This window comes from Corapipo altera, unplaced genomic scaffold, assembly GCF_003945725.1.
Source record: "Corapipo altera isolate COAL_440 unplaced genomic scaffold, ASM394572v1 46, whole genome shotgun sequence".
Taxonomy (NCBI): domain Eukaryota; kingdom Metazoa; phylum Chordata; class Aves; order Passeriformes; family Pipridae; genus Corapipo; species Corapipo altera.
Window position 1 is genome coordinate 14,015,793 of NW_020884883.1, and position 15,060 is coordinate 14,030,852.

The following is a 15,060-nucleotide window of genomic DNA, read 5'->3' on the forward strand; positions in this document are numbered from 1 at the left end:
ACATATATACAACTGTTCTTAAATAGCCACGGTTAGGAAAAAAAAAATCTGTTAAGCAATAATGAAATATAATCTTTAGAGATATTGCTAGGGATGACATCTGGTCTTTATTTGTAAACCAAGCATTTCACATACCAGTTCTTGCCTACTATTCTAAAAGCCACAGCAGGTATTCTGAGTGAGATCCAAACTAAATCTTACTATAAATTTTCGGCATGCAAGCCGTTGCTATAAAAGAAATTTTATACAACTTGTTTGAAATGACACTGAAGCAGCTAGAACTGAATCCCTTTACATGTTTTGATGTAATTTAAAATGCTTTTCTACTATATGACTGTGAAGTGCCTCCACTATTAGCAGCACTACACAACCGGTATTATTTGTTATAGGAGAGAACCAGCTTTTAAACTAAAGACTTCTTGCCCCATTTCTGAGACAAAAGCCTGGGCACTGGTTTTGTGACAACACTGGAATGGTTGCATTGTGTGGAATAATGAAGACAACAGTTATGTTATGGGTGGGGAAATTCACATTTAACGAGGCAAGCATTTTCAACTAACTCACATACCTACATATAGGATACACACTACTAGAAATACTTATAAGGCATGTCTACTGAACAGTCTTATGTTCCTTTGTAGACTTTCTATCAGAAACTTTTTTTAAAAGAAAATACAATGTATTGATAGTTGTTTCACAGAGACTCCCAACACAGAAAGAATTGAACACTCAAGAGAATTTAGGTTTCTTTTTAGGGCAATAAACAGTTAATTTTTATATAATTCCACATTCAAAAAGAAGCAGGAAGACATACAAGCAGGAATTCAAACCATCTACTGGATTACTTGCCTTCATATAAAAACCTGGTCTAATAACTCTGCGGTTTTAGAAACCATTGTACAAAAAACCCCCTGAAGTTATCAAGGAGAATGCTTTTCCAAACGCTGATTATTCAGTTCACACTCACATATCACTAAATCAAGGGGAGGGGGTAATATCTAAAAGTGCTGTTGAAAAATCAGCTCTAATTCACAGTGTTCAACAAGCTCATGTCCTGTTAACATACTTGCCCCAAACATCTGCAACATCTGGTCCACTGAGAACAGTGCAGAGAAACACCCAAGGAAAACAGCTACATAAAGCCTTCAATGTGCTCTACAGTCCAGTGTAAGATCTAATATATACTGTCATAACAAGAGGAATCTTCTCATAAAAAACCAGACTAGCCCAGCTCTCAGCCAACTGCCTGCACTATTGGCTCAATCACGATCCCAGAGACATCACAACTGCCTCAGCACTGTGCCAATATCCACCACATAGAAGAAAAAGATTCAGTACTACAGGGTGATACTATAGGGAAGAAAAAGAGCCATTCTCATTAATGCAGAAAAAACCCTATTCAAATAAGATGGACTTTCCTACGTGCAGCATCCACATAATAAACTGCAGAATGTGCATTATCAAGCAGTTTCTCACATGCATTTGCCTACTAACCATTCTGCTGGGACACATTCCAAATTTTCAACTCCCTGAACACTTCAGGAAACTGTCAGGTGACTTGGTGTCATTTCCACACATATAACCCAAACTACACCACCACTAAATTAGCATTTCCCTTTTTATTCAAGTTTCCTTCTCCCACCTCCCTAGCATATTTATATTCGCGTTGACACAGAGTTGTGGAGCAGAAAAAAGGAGGCAATATTTCCCTCAGCTTCTCAACAAAACTGCAACTGTTGTTAACATCTGTTTTTAAATCCAGAAACTACTAAATATAACAAAATACTAAAATATAACAAAATATTACGCTTTAAATGTAAAAATGGTAACACTGCATAGTAATTATATTTCAAATGCATTCATATCCTACATACGTGAAGAACTATACCATCAACTCATTGCAAGTAAGAAGGCCTCACCTCTTAGCTGAGACGCAAAAAAGAGAAAGTAAAATAAACCTCAAAGTATTCTGTTAACATACAGCATGTAAGTGACTATTAGGCGATACAAGAACTTTTACCGATTCTCACTGCTCATAGACACCTCAGGGAAAAAAAGCATCCCAAACTCAGCTGATAAAAGCCTCTTTATCGCATCTCAAACGCGCTGCACATTTTGGTGTTAAGCCATCTTGTTACAACCTGTAAGCCAGAAGAATATAAACCGTCCCGTGTATATCAATTTTCTCTCACGGAAACAGAGCCTGACCTTATGAAATGCACGAAAGAAAACAATGACAAAAGAAATAATCTTTGCACGACGAATGCCAAGGAGATTAAACGCCAAACTGCTCGCTGCACGCACGATCCACTCAGGGCAGGGAGCATTTTCCTCAACTTTTTGTTATTGTGGTTCTGCGCAGGCACGTTTGAAGCAGAACCAAACCCCACCGCTCCATTGTGTGCTAACAGCTACCGAAAGCGTTTGGCCTCCTCGCTGCACTCTGAGGGAGGGGTTATTATCCTTGAGAGCACCAAAAAAAATAACATAAGTTTTTCGCCCGCTCGAACAAAGCCCGTGCGACCCCAGCCCCGCCATGGCCCGTGGGGTCCGAGCGCCGCCCCCGGTCCCGCTCTCCCTGCGCCGGAGCCCTTTGTAGCCCCGGCGCGGTGCCCGCCCCCGCTTGCCCCGGGCCCCCGGGGCTCTGCTGGGCACCGACCCGGCCCTGCACACCCCCCCGGCCGGGGGCGGCTACTCCCGGGCCCCTCGGAGCGCACAATGCCGCCCCTCCCTCCCCGCCGCCCCTCACGGCGCCCGCTCCGTCCCCACCTCGGCACCGCTCCCGGGCGGACACAAAGGCGGCGAGGCCGCCGCGCAGGCCCCGCGCCGCCCGGTGACCTGCCACAACATGGCCCCCTCCCTCCTCCTCCTCCTCCTCCTCCTCCCTCCCTCTCCCCTCCCTCGGCGCGCAGCCGAGCCCGCAGACAAAAGGGGGCTGGAGGAAGGGGGGCCCGCCCGCCCACTCCGCCCGCCCGCGGCCTCTCCAGCGCGGCGCCGGCCCCCCCCCCGGGTACTCACGGGCTGGGCTGGCGGCGATGGAGCCGGAGCGGCCGCTGGGACACCCCTGCCCGCCCGCCGGCCCCTTCTTCCTCCTCCTCCTCCTGCCGCTCCCTCCGGGCGCCGCTCCTTCCTGCCTGCCCTCCCGCCCGCCCGGGGCTCACAACAACATGGCGCGGAGGGTCAGGGACAGCGAGAGCGCGGCAGCACCCCCCCGGCCGCGCCCCCCCCGGCCGCCGCCGCCGCCGCTCGGCCCCGCCGCCCCTGCCCGCCCCGGCCCCGCCGCGCCTGCGCGCCCGGCCCGGCCCGCGGGGAGGCGGAGGGAGGAGGCGGCGGCCCCCGGCCCCTTCCGCCGCGCATGCGCCGCGCGCCGCCCCTCAGCGCGGGCGCCGGGGGAAGGGGGTGTTCTTGTTTGTGTCCCTGTGCCTGTTCCCTGTCCCTCCCGCCGCACAAAACGGGGCAAAACGGGGCTTGGCGTTTGTCTGTGTGTTTCTTCTCACTTTCACTTACGGTAACCAGTTCTGGGCTCCTCAGTACAAGAAAGACAAGGACTTACTGGAGAGGGTCCAGCGGAGGTCGCAAAGACGATGAGGGGATTGAAGCATCTGTCTTATGAGGAGACACTGCGGGAGCTGGGCCTTTTCTGTCTAGAGAGCAGGAAACGGAGAGGGGATCTCGTTAATGCATATAAATAATGTCAAAAGCAGGTGCCAAGATGATCAGAGAATCACAGAATATGCTGAGTTGGAAGGACCCATCAGTATCATCGAGTCCAACTCCTGGCCCTGCTCAGGACACTGCAAGAATCACACCATGTGCCTTTAGAGCATTGTCCAAATGCTTCCCGAACTCTGGCAGGCCTGGTGCTGTGACCACTTCCCTGGGGAGCCTCTTCCAGTGCTCAGCCACCTTCTGGGTGAAAATCCTTTTCCTGATATCCAACCTAAAACTCCTCTGACTCAGCTTCATGCCTTTGCCTCAAATCCTGTCACTGGTCACAAGAGTGAAGAGATCAGTATGAAGAGATCGCTATCTACCCCCCCATCCCCCCTGCTTCCCCTCGTGAGGATGTTGAAGACCACAGCGAGGTCTCCTCCATCAGTCTTCTCCAGGCTGAAGTCCCAGAATGGTGCCAGACTCTTTTCAGTGGTGCCCACCAACATGATGAGGAGCAATGACCATAAACAAAACCACAAAAAGCTTCACCTCAACATGAGGAAGAACTACTTTATGCTGAGCATGGCAGAGCACTGGAACAGGCTGTCCTGGGACGGCGTGGAGTCTCTCTCTCTGGAGACATTCTAAACCCACCTGGACACCTCCCTGTGTCACCTACTCTAGATGACCATGCCTTGGCAGAGGAGTTGGACTAGGGATCTCCAGAGGTCCCTTCTAATCCTAACAATTCTGTGATTCTCTGATTTTAGGCCTTCGGGGAGGGGTGGCAGTGGAAGGCAGAGCCAGCCCAAGGGCCCGAGGCTGGGAGACAAAGGGGAGGAGAGGCTTGGTTGAAGGGTCCTGAGAGCCCTGTGCCCAGCACCACCCACAGAGGGGGGTTGTGTGTGTGTGTTACTGTGTTGGTACAATAAACAGAAATGCATCCCCATAGCTGTAAATTAATTGCAGTGCCAATAGTTACTGAGTGGTGATTTTGGGCAAAGAGTCAATTATTCCCTTTCCTAAAGAAAATTAAAGGTGGGACCACTAGTACAGCTGGGTGATACTGTTAGTAAATACAGTTCTGATGCTGGTAAACACTGCCAGCATGAGTCTTGATAACCTCACTCAGTGTGAACATAAATTCTGCTTATTCATCAGCCCCTAAAATTAGAAGGATCTCTACATGTCAGCGACATTTTAAAATACATGTTTCACAAGAAAATCCCCTATTTTGCCTTTTTACCATTCTTCAAGAGCCTGGTTAGAGAGTGCTCCATTGCAGGAAATAGCACACAGATGCTATCCACAGCTCAAATCTTCAGACAAAACCAGGCTCTCAGTCCTGTGGCCACTGCACAGCTTAGTGCTGCCAACCCCTTGTTCTGTAGGCAGACAGGAGTCAGGCAGACAGTGAGTCCTTGGTACAGCAGGGTGAGAACGGGAGAGCTGAGGTGCAGGAATAGCACCTGTACTGGTGCTACTGCTGGCACAGCAGTTGTGGAGATGATATGTCTGTAACTACCAACTGTGTTCTTAAAAATAGAGATGTCTCAAAGGAGAAAATCCTCACTGTTTTCAGTATTTATAGACACAGTTAAAAACATGAAAGTTCCCAGCTCCTGATAAAGATAGAAACATTTCTGCAAGAAATGATTTGTTCAGCCTAATATTAGTCAGCTAAATACCCAGATTTCAGCCAAATACCCGGCTGCTGCTTGCTTGATCCCCAGTGTCTTATCCCACTGCTGCCTTAGGGCTGTCTCCAGAGGGGCTGCAGTGCTGAAAAGCCAATTCCTTTGCTTACAGAGAAGGGAAAGTCTCTAAGTCACAGCCTCCAAGCCAGCTCTTCCCTTCATGCAGACCAGCTGGGACTGAAGGAAACCCTGTTATGCTCTTGGCATCCTGAACACTTACAGCAGCTGGTCTATATTACACCATCTCTCCAGCTCTGACCCTTCTGGGGACCGTATTTGCCCTCAATAATTCTAATCAGTGTTTGTATAAAGCATCAAGTGTTCAGGAAGAACTCAACATGCATTTGATAAGCATAATTAGCTCAGTTAGTTAGAGCATGGGGCTAATAATGCCAGGGTCAGGGGTTTGATCGCTGTATGGGCCATTCACTTAAGAGCTGGACTCGATGATCCTTGTGGGTCCCTTCCAACTCAGAATATTCTGTGATTCTGTGATCATAAACTTGAGCAATTTCTACACCAGTCTGCTTCTCACTACTGAAAAACTCAATCTGATCACAAACCAGAAAAATGTTTAAGTGCAATCAGTTTGGGATTGCACTAACTGATAAATACAGTTAGTTAGGTATTTTCTAAAGTATTCTTCAAAAAAAAATTAAAACAAAAAAAAATTCCGCCACCACACACCTCACTATTTAATAATGGCACTAAAGTTTTTGGTTAACACTAAAATAGTTCAAGAAAAATCTTTCTGTCTTACCTTTGTTCTGAGTGGAAACTTTGAAAGTACTTAATAGTTTAGATGGTTTTAGTTGGTATCACTCCATTACAAAATCCTTCTCCTACCTATTCCTTTTTTTAAGGAGGTGTTAACAGCTGACTGGGCTCTGCTTACACTTCCGAGTTTTAAATAAACTCCATTAACACAGTTAGGTTTTGTTTTTCCTGTGAATAAACATCCTCAATGAAAAATACTAAACAAACATACAGTCTACAGTTTAAGAAAGTAGCCAAGGATACAGAAAGTCTGGATGCTTTTGCCTTCCTTCACAGTCTTCCTCTGAGACCTTGGGTAAGGTACTTAACTGAGGAGCAGTCACAGAAACTGAAAGCTGCAGCCCTAACCATCCCCACTCAGCTAGCAGCTAATCCTGAAGAAGTCTACATTTTCTAAAGCCATGAACTTCAGACCTAAAACTCTGTTCATGAACAGAATTTATCCTGCTATGCCACGACATTCATGTTCCCCAGCAGTTTTGACAGATAATGCTGTTAGATTTAGCTGGGCATCAAATAATTAACGTGTTTAACTGAAACTATTGAAAAGTATTCCTCCATGAAAATGAAACAAGATGTGGTAGACCTTCTCCAGATTCACAAAAGACACGGGTCCCTACAAAAGCTTTCACTCTTTTAAAACAAAGTGTGCAACATCCTTCACTCCTAGGACTGGAGAGCACCCAGATTTGATTCCTTTGCTCAAGATTCACAGGTTCGACTTCCTTGGAGAGAGTCCCCAAAATCAGCAGCCTACTTTGGCTACCCTCTGCTGCAGATGGGCTGTTCTACCAGGAAGAATTCATCATCTTTGTCTCAGATCTTCTGCTTAATGGCCTTGCTGGCCTTCAAGTCATAGAAGCATAGAATGGTTTGGGTTGGAAGGGATTTAATGATCCTCCCAAGTCTAACTACTCCCAGTCCAAGCCCCAGTCTAGCTGTCATCCTTTGGCTTAAGAGGAGCAATCATAAATGTGTGAACCCCTCAGTTCTCTGAAATAACAACAGCAGTTAACTACCTACCTACCACCTTCACAGTGCCCCACTACTGCTTCACAAACACAGCCTTTCCCTGCCACAGCCATTCACTGTGCTACCTCAGGGTTGATCTTCTGTTCTGTTGCTTTTGACCATGTAGCATGTTTATTAACTCTGATCCTGCTGCATCTCGTTGTACTGGTACTGGTACTGTTGTCTGAATTCCCTCAATCTTCACAGCTTATTCCTGTCTCAGCCCTCTCTTCTGATACAGAAACATTTGACCCATGTTATGCAACTGCATCCATTTAATGTTTAAAACTACACATTTTAAGCTTTCTTATCCCACATGTGGGAAGAATTCTGAGTTAGTTAGCATCCTTCAAATGTCCCATTTAAGACAAAACTGGTACAAAAAGCTGTTCCTTTAAACCCATTTGACAACAGTGCACTGAAAGTCCCAATCTGCTTTATTGCTCAAAATTGTAGTATTTCTATTTGTTTCCCCCTATCTGTCTGTGCAACTGTTAAGTTTCTTCAAGGAAGACCATCTATTCTGGGTTTTTAGGGACTAGGTAGCAACAGGGGTGACATAGTGAGCTTGTGCACATGAGAGCAGTTTAGGACCAACAGAAAATTCACAGTAGAATTATCATACATTTTGTAACTAATCTCATTTTTGGAATTACTCATTTCTATACTACTGTTCTAAAATGCTGACTTGCCTTTCAGTTACATACATGGTCATTGCTCCTGTAGACATTATCAGCTCTTCCAAAGAAGCTATTCTGCAAGGGATTTAAAGGAAATGCATGGGAGGAGGTGTCAGCAAGTGGAATGTGCAGCCCTGCAACACAGATCATCATAACTTGTCCCAAGAAAGAAATGTCTCTTGTGGAAATGCTTTACTAAATAAGTCTATGCTAGAATGGCCAGGCAAGTGTCAGCTGAAGACTTGTTTCACCAGCAGGACAGCTTTGGTCCCCAGGTCATTGTAACACAACAAGAATAACTAATGGCATCGCTTCATGTACCTGAATGTGAGTAGCTGTGGAGTGGCAAAGCCAGAGATAACGCTGGCTGGTTTTTAGATTCATGTTCACTTTGTTCAAAACAGAGTGGCTATCAATGCTTATCTTAAGTAAAAGCCTGCATGCCTCAATAGAAGTATATTTTTCTTTCCAGTGGAGAATTAAGTTCCAGGAACTGTTCATGCTAAAAGCAGACTGTGGCTCTTAGAGCTGAATAACATATATGATACTCAGTACAAAGAACGAAACCTCAAAGAAGAGCATTAAATAAATTGTCACTCATTTAGTACATTAAGCAGTAATGAGTAAACACTCTAATTTTTAGAAAGGGAAAAAAGTTCAAAGAAATATCCCAGGCAACAGAAACAAGCACAAGAGCTCTCAATAAGAGGCAGTATTATTTTTTTTGCCTACTTAGGATGAGATAGTTCAGCCATGTCAGAACAAGGAAGAGTGTAAAGAATGCATGCTTTTCTCCTCTCCCAGGGAAATACATTCTAAGAACCCTAAAAGCATATCCATAAGTTTTAATTTTTTTACATAAAGTCTCACCAACTTAACTTTCATGAACTAGAAATTCTCTGTATCTTCAAAAATGAGAAGCCATAGTGCAGAGGATAAACCAGAAGAAAGATCTGCAATAGTACTTTGACTTATATAATTTAATGTCTTAGGTTCATTAACAACCTTTTACCTATTGCTGTATCAGATACTCATCCTTCCAACTGCTGCAGGTTCTTCTGACAGAGCTCTGAACAAGCAGCCCAACATTAAGTGGACTTCGTTTAGGGTAACATCATTGGACATCTGTGGTCATCTCTACTTTTGTGGTGTAATCACTAGGCTATAAATTTTTATTCTATCTTAACTGCGTCTGAAGCTCCCCAGAATTTCCTGTTCTTACACAGTGGCAAAGGGGACCAACCACAAGCAACAAGATGACTGGACACATCATTTAAATACCAAAATGGATCACAACTGTATTAGCTCAGAGCTAGTTAAGACCTCTGTTCTGACTCATCTTTATAGCATGAAGACATACTCACTGGCCCTCATTTCCACACAGAAAACCCGAACCTTATTCTGTGCCAAACATGCCTTCAGAGAAACAAGGCATGGTCCAGTGAATATAGAATGCCAGAGATAGACTGAGGAAAAGAAATCCCAGTTTGCTTCCTGAGCATAAACAAAGTTGTTGAGCACTGTAATACTAAAAAGTATTTGCCAATGTTAAGCACGTATTGCATAAAGTATTACACAAATAACAGCAGTATATTCATACCTGTGTGGGCTTACCTTTAATTATATTTGCAGGTTTTACAGACTTCAGAAGTACTTCTTCTGTTTCCAATGCATCCCTCTTCCTGTGCAGTTAGTCAAACACAGAACAAACCAAAAAGTCATTGAGATGAGACAATGCCTTTTTAAACATTGCAAAATTCAAGTTCTTTTTGTGAGTCAGCTCTCCCTCCCTTGCAGTACAGGAGGACCCTTGTCTTCAGCTAATCTGCTATCAGGGCTCAACAGCCGTTTGTGCATTTGCACCCCCAGTGCTGGGGGGGGCCAAGGATGAGGCTGCATCTGGAGCAGAAAATGGAAAAGACAGGGCAAGATGGAAGAGCGGCACTTCTTTTTAATGCAGGAGCTGCTGGGGGAGGAACTCACCACCCAGCCAGCTATACCTTTGCTGTTTCTGTGATGCTGGGAGCAAAGAGCTTTGCAAATGGGAAGCAGGGATTAGCTCTTCAAATGGGAATAATCCATTCCCATTTCCCTGGCACAGGAAAAGTAGGCACAAGACCACACCCTGCAGTCTGTGGCTTGCTTTGCCTACTGGCTTGAGCGGGCTCCAGACGGAAATCCAGCTCAGCTGGAAAACTTCTTCCCTCATAATATGTCCTGTTAGTGGATTGCAAACCAGGAAGTGTGTATGTTTAAATAAGAAAGTCTTACCACTCATTTTGGCTAAGGGCTAAGAATTAGAAGACAACATCTGTAGATGCATCAAATTTTCATCCAAGAGAACAATACTACTTCAGAGTGATTCCTGTACATTCCTGTGTTCCTTGTTACATCATGCTGACTGCATCACTGACAAGGGCAATTGGGGAGCTATGATCTAGGACCAGAAAGAATCCTCGAAGCCTTTAAACACAGTTCTTTCTTCATATAATCCCAAATGAAAATTTACCAAATGGAATTAAAACCTGATCCCCATCTCCCACACGTACTTCCTCTGGAAGACCAAGAAAAGATGTAATCCATTTCATCTTTCCTTTTATTCATATCTATTTATAGCTTTAACCAAAGCATACAGATGGGAGCAATTACAATGTCAACACATCACTATCTTCTTAAGATCATTAGTTTTTCTATTGGTAAAATTGTGCAAGATGAAGCATTATCTGGAAAATACATGTTTGTTGCAACTTGATAAAGCACCAGCCAGAGATGTAAAAGAGTGTCATAACTTATTTGACTTTTCCGGGCAAACATTATTTTTCCTTTATGTTTGGCAAAGTCTGAGATTATAATTAAACAGTGTTAAAGTTAATCCCTCATCCTAGCTCTTTGAGAAGCTAGGCAGTAACTGGCACAGAGACGGGCTGAGCCCCCTTGTCCCTGGCTAAGCTTATCCGAGGAGATCAACTTCACAGTACTGTAAGTATGGCCCAGACCCTGTTGTACAGCTTACAGCTACTCCACAAACAAAATGTTTTGGGCACGCAGGGGCAAAGCTTGTCCTCACGCTGGCCCTGACTCTGTGCTGAAGCCCATCCCACCGCTGTGTGGGGGAAGAGCCATGGAAGAGTGATCTGCCCCGTGCATGTTGACAGCAGCAGTGCCGGGCAGGGATAAGCCAGCCAGCCCCACCCTGTGCTCCCGACTGTGGCCCAGGGAAAGCAAACAGGCAGAGGCAGCCCACAAAACTTTCACGAGCTGCTGCAAGCAATGCTAACCTATTTTCCTTCCTAGCTGTTGTTCCTCCTGTGCTTTTCCTAGTCCCATAGTAGTAGAGCAGGTCCTCTGCTCTGCCAGACTAACAAAGCTGGATACTTTCTCCACTTTTGCGATTAAGAAGAAGAGAAGATGTGGGCAAACAGCCCTTTGGTCTTTGGGGTATCAGCAGGAAGACATTGTTGTGGCAGCAGTGGGGCAGGCTGGGCACAGGGAGCTGCCTTCTGTGGGCCCTGAATGTCACTTCTGGTCCAGAGTTTCCTTAAAAATAAGGATCAGTTTTGGTGAAATTTTTTAGGCATTGAGTTTAGTACCTGCAGTTACTATGTCCCCCTTTCACCTAAGAAAAACTGGAATGGTTTGGGTCAATGTTATTATGATGTTTCTGACAAGAATTGTAGAGAGGAAACTATTTTATTATAGAATGCTACCTAACACAGTGAATATAGATTTATAGGTTAAACCCTAAGTGTGTGTTGAAAAAATTTGTTTTAAAAATAATAAAACCATTTAGTGTTAGTGAAGGTATCGCTATACATCTATTCATATACATTGGGATTTATTTCAGTGATTAAACAGAATTTTGGAGCCTCTGACCACCACAACTTCCACCAGCCCTTCTCTGTTTATAAGCAGCAGGTCAAGCTGTAAGAAGGCTCATTTACCAGCTGTGTCAGAAAGTTCTCTTCCACACACTCCAGGAATCTCCTAGACTGCCTCCTCTCTGCTGTGTTGAGTTTCCAGCAGACATCCGGCAGGTTAAAGTTTCTCACAAGAACAAGGGGTGGCGATTGTGAAACATCAAGCAGCTGCTTACAGAATACTTCATCCACCTCTTCAGCCTGGCTGGGGGGTCAATAACAGACTCCCACCAGGATATCTGCCTTGTTGGCCTTCCCCCTCATCCTTGGGGGGCACTCAATCTTACCATCACTGCCCTTGAGCTCAAAACACTCCCTAATGCACAGAGCCACCCCACCACCTCTCCTTCCTCGTTCTTTTATTCCAGAGTACACCCAAACAATATGTAAGAGTGGGACTGTTGCTGCCCTATGACCAGCTCAGTAGAGCAGCCCAGAGAATGTGCAGTACAACACTAGTAGCTGATTGGCAACATATGGGATACCAAATACATTTTCATACGGAATATCTGTAAACCAAAAGCAAATCTTTCAAAGTTTAATAGTTTCAGAACCAGAATATGCTGAGCAAGAGTGGGAGGCCTCCTGCTCAGGCTGTCTGCAGACCCAGACAGGGAGCACTAACTCAGCTTATGGTAAATTATTGCTTTTCAGATTCACTCTCAATCCCCTGACCTCAGATCTGCTGTTAAAATATGACAGGGGAAGGCAGTTACTCCAAGTATAAACAAGCTTTGTTTTAGTGATGGTTCTTGTTGTGGAGCCTAGGGCTGTCCTGCATCCTCAGAAATGTCATTTTCCCCCCAGCATCCTACTCCTGGTAGCCCAAGCTGTTGTTTCTTTTTTTGCTAGCTGCAGCTCACGTTGGTATTTTTAAAATCCCAGCCAGAGCTTCTTTGCTGCACGGAATGTCAGGGGCCCTGTCGCCTTTGGGGGCTACCATGTACTGCTGGCCCCTGGGTGCAACATAAACAAAGCTGGTGGATCCAGCTCATCTCCAGTGGGATGGAGGCCCAAAGCTGTGCTCTTTCAAAGCTCAGATGTGAGAAGAGCCAGGATGCACTGGGGATGTAGACTCTTAGAGTCAAACATGTGCCTTCCCCAGGCAGACACCTCTCGATGAGTTCTCTTTCCTTTGTCTTCACACAGTGCTTCTGGGGTGTGTTTTCTCTCTGCCCAAATTTTTCTTCTGGGCTCAAGACATATTTCAGAGCTCCCCTTTCCTAGCCTTTATTTCCTCCCTGTTTTCAATTAGGCATCTCTACTTATACAGAAGCACAGGCGCTAAGATCTGCCTGCAATTGCAGTTCGAAGCTTTTGGAGGTGAGGGTATTCAACTTGCATTTGTGGATTTCCATGTTCTCGAGTAGAGAAGACCATCAAACTCACTTATGTACTGCATGAGTTCTCTAACCTTTAGTACCCCTCATATAACTTGGTGTTTATTGTTTGGTTTGGTTTTTTTTAATTAAAAAAGAAAGAAAATCTCCCTGCACCATTTTATAAGTATAATATTGGTGTCTACCTCTGAAGAAAGTTATGGGCAGTGGTTTTGGCCACTCCACCCTCAGATTATGGGTTATTTTTTATCCCCATTCTGAGATTTGTAACTCTTCCCCAAGCATGGGACAGGGAAACTAAGCCCATAACTGTGTTCCAAATACCACTCCTGAGACCTAAATTAAATATTGCAAAATATTTGCCCGCATGTTTTGCCTAGTTCTTACCACTGTCATTGGCCTTTACTTTAAATTATCTTTCTCTAGTCCTTGTAGTTACACTGAGATAAAAATAGCCTTAAGGACATTAAGGAGTGTTTTAATTCACAACTCTAGTCTATTTGTGTTACCTTAATATTGAAGAAATAATGCTTATTGTGGGGTTTCTTTTTAATCAGGAAGGCAAAATATTAAAACCAAATGCAGACTGAGCCATGCTGCATTATTGCATAGGACCAGTAGATGGCAACCACCCATTGCAGTGTCAAAGGTAAGTGAGAGTTGTTCAGGTAGGGGATTTATTAGATGACAGTTTGAGCAGCAAAGCTCTGCTGCTCCACTCAAGAAGAAAGCAGTAGTGGTATTTTTCACTCCTTCTTCCACATGTCTTTTGGAAGGGAGCAGTAAGTTGCATTTTACGTAGTTAGTTTTGACAAATTATAATTGTGACAATCCATTTGACTAAAATATCATATGGCTGCTCCTTGCTGCTAATATCAGTCAAAAATATCCCAAGACGGTGGGAAAAAAAATCCAAAGCAATCAGACTGCATTAACTTCCACAGGAATAGCCTTAAGTTCTTATAATGGTTAATTAGATTCATTATTACTTTTGGTGGAAGCAGTTAGAACTGAGTAGCAATGATCCTAGGATTGGAAATAGATTTCCGTTTAGGAACTGATTGAGGCTATTGTCATATTAGCTAATTAATTCTGGTTATATGAGTGGCCTTACAGAAATTTTTTGACATGATCAAGTTTGAAGAAATTCTATTATTTTTCTAAAACATCAGATTAAAAATTATTCATTTCTAGGAGCAAGAACCACAAAGGTTTGAAAAAATCCCATCCAAGAACCTTGTATTTACACTTCAGAAAAGAAGTTCCTTCGTTGAAACAGGAGAACAGTTGTGGAAATACATCTGTAACCTTGCTAGAAGGGTGTGCTGGTTTAGAGGTAAACCAGCAGTTTTGAGTTGAGTTCATTTCCCCTGCTGGTTTAGAGGTAAACCAGCAGGGGAAATGAACTCAACTCAAAAGAGAGATTATAAGTCAGAATAACAATTTAATAAAATAATACAATAAGTACGATTATACAGACAAACAATTAGTTTTAACCCACAAAAACCAAATGTATAACCCAGCACCCTAGGGCATGAACAGAGTGGTGTTCTTTGGGCCCCCTGAGTCCAAAGTAAAAGGAGAGGGGAAAACCTGTTGGTGAGAGTGCTGTTGCAGTCTGGTCAAGGGTGGTGTTTGCAGTCCGATCGAGGATGGTGGTTGCAGTCTGGTTGAGGGTGGTGGTTGCAGTCCAGTCGAGCGGTGGTCTGCAGTCTGGTTGAGAGCAGTGATCTGCAGTCTTCCTCTGGATCCCACAAGTGGTTAAAAAAGTTCCAAGACTCCAAGATTATATATACTCCAGTTCAGGCAGAAATGCCCAGTACTTCCCTCAGGGCAGGGAGTTCCACACAGGGTGTGAGGACAGAAACACCCTCCTATCTCGCAGGCCTCTTAACACCTAGTTTATAGCCTGAGGAGTCAGGCTGCTCTGGGCAGATGGTGTAAATGGTTCATTGATAACAGTTTCTGGGAAATGGCATGGAAG

General features: G+C 44.4%; 1 protein-coding gene across 7 annotated transcripts in view; it reads right to left on the reverse strand.

Moving 5' to 3' along the window:
• PUM2 (pumilio RNA binding family member 2) overlaps nucleotides 1-3,248 on the reverse strand; it is a 72,870-nt gene extending 69,622 nt beyond the window's left edge. Inside the window, exon 1 of one of the 7 annotated variants that reach the window (XM_027640907.1) lies at nucleotides 3,019-3,248. The gene's annotated coding sequence lies outside the window, so the exon portion shown is untranslated. Of the gene's footprint in view, nucleotides 1-2,769; nucleotides 2,818-3,018 lie in introns of those variants that run through there. The other 6 variants (XM_027640904.1, XM_027640903.1, XM_027640906.1 and 3 more) reach the window with 6 other exon arrangements.
• Between the last annotated feature and the right edge of the window lie 11,812 nt (nucleotides 3,249-15,060).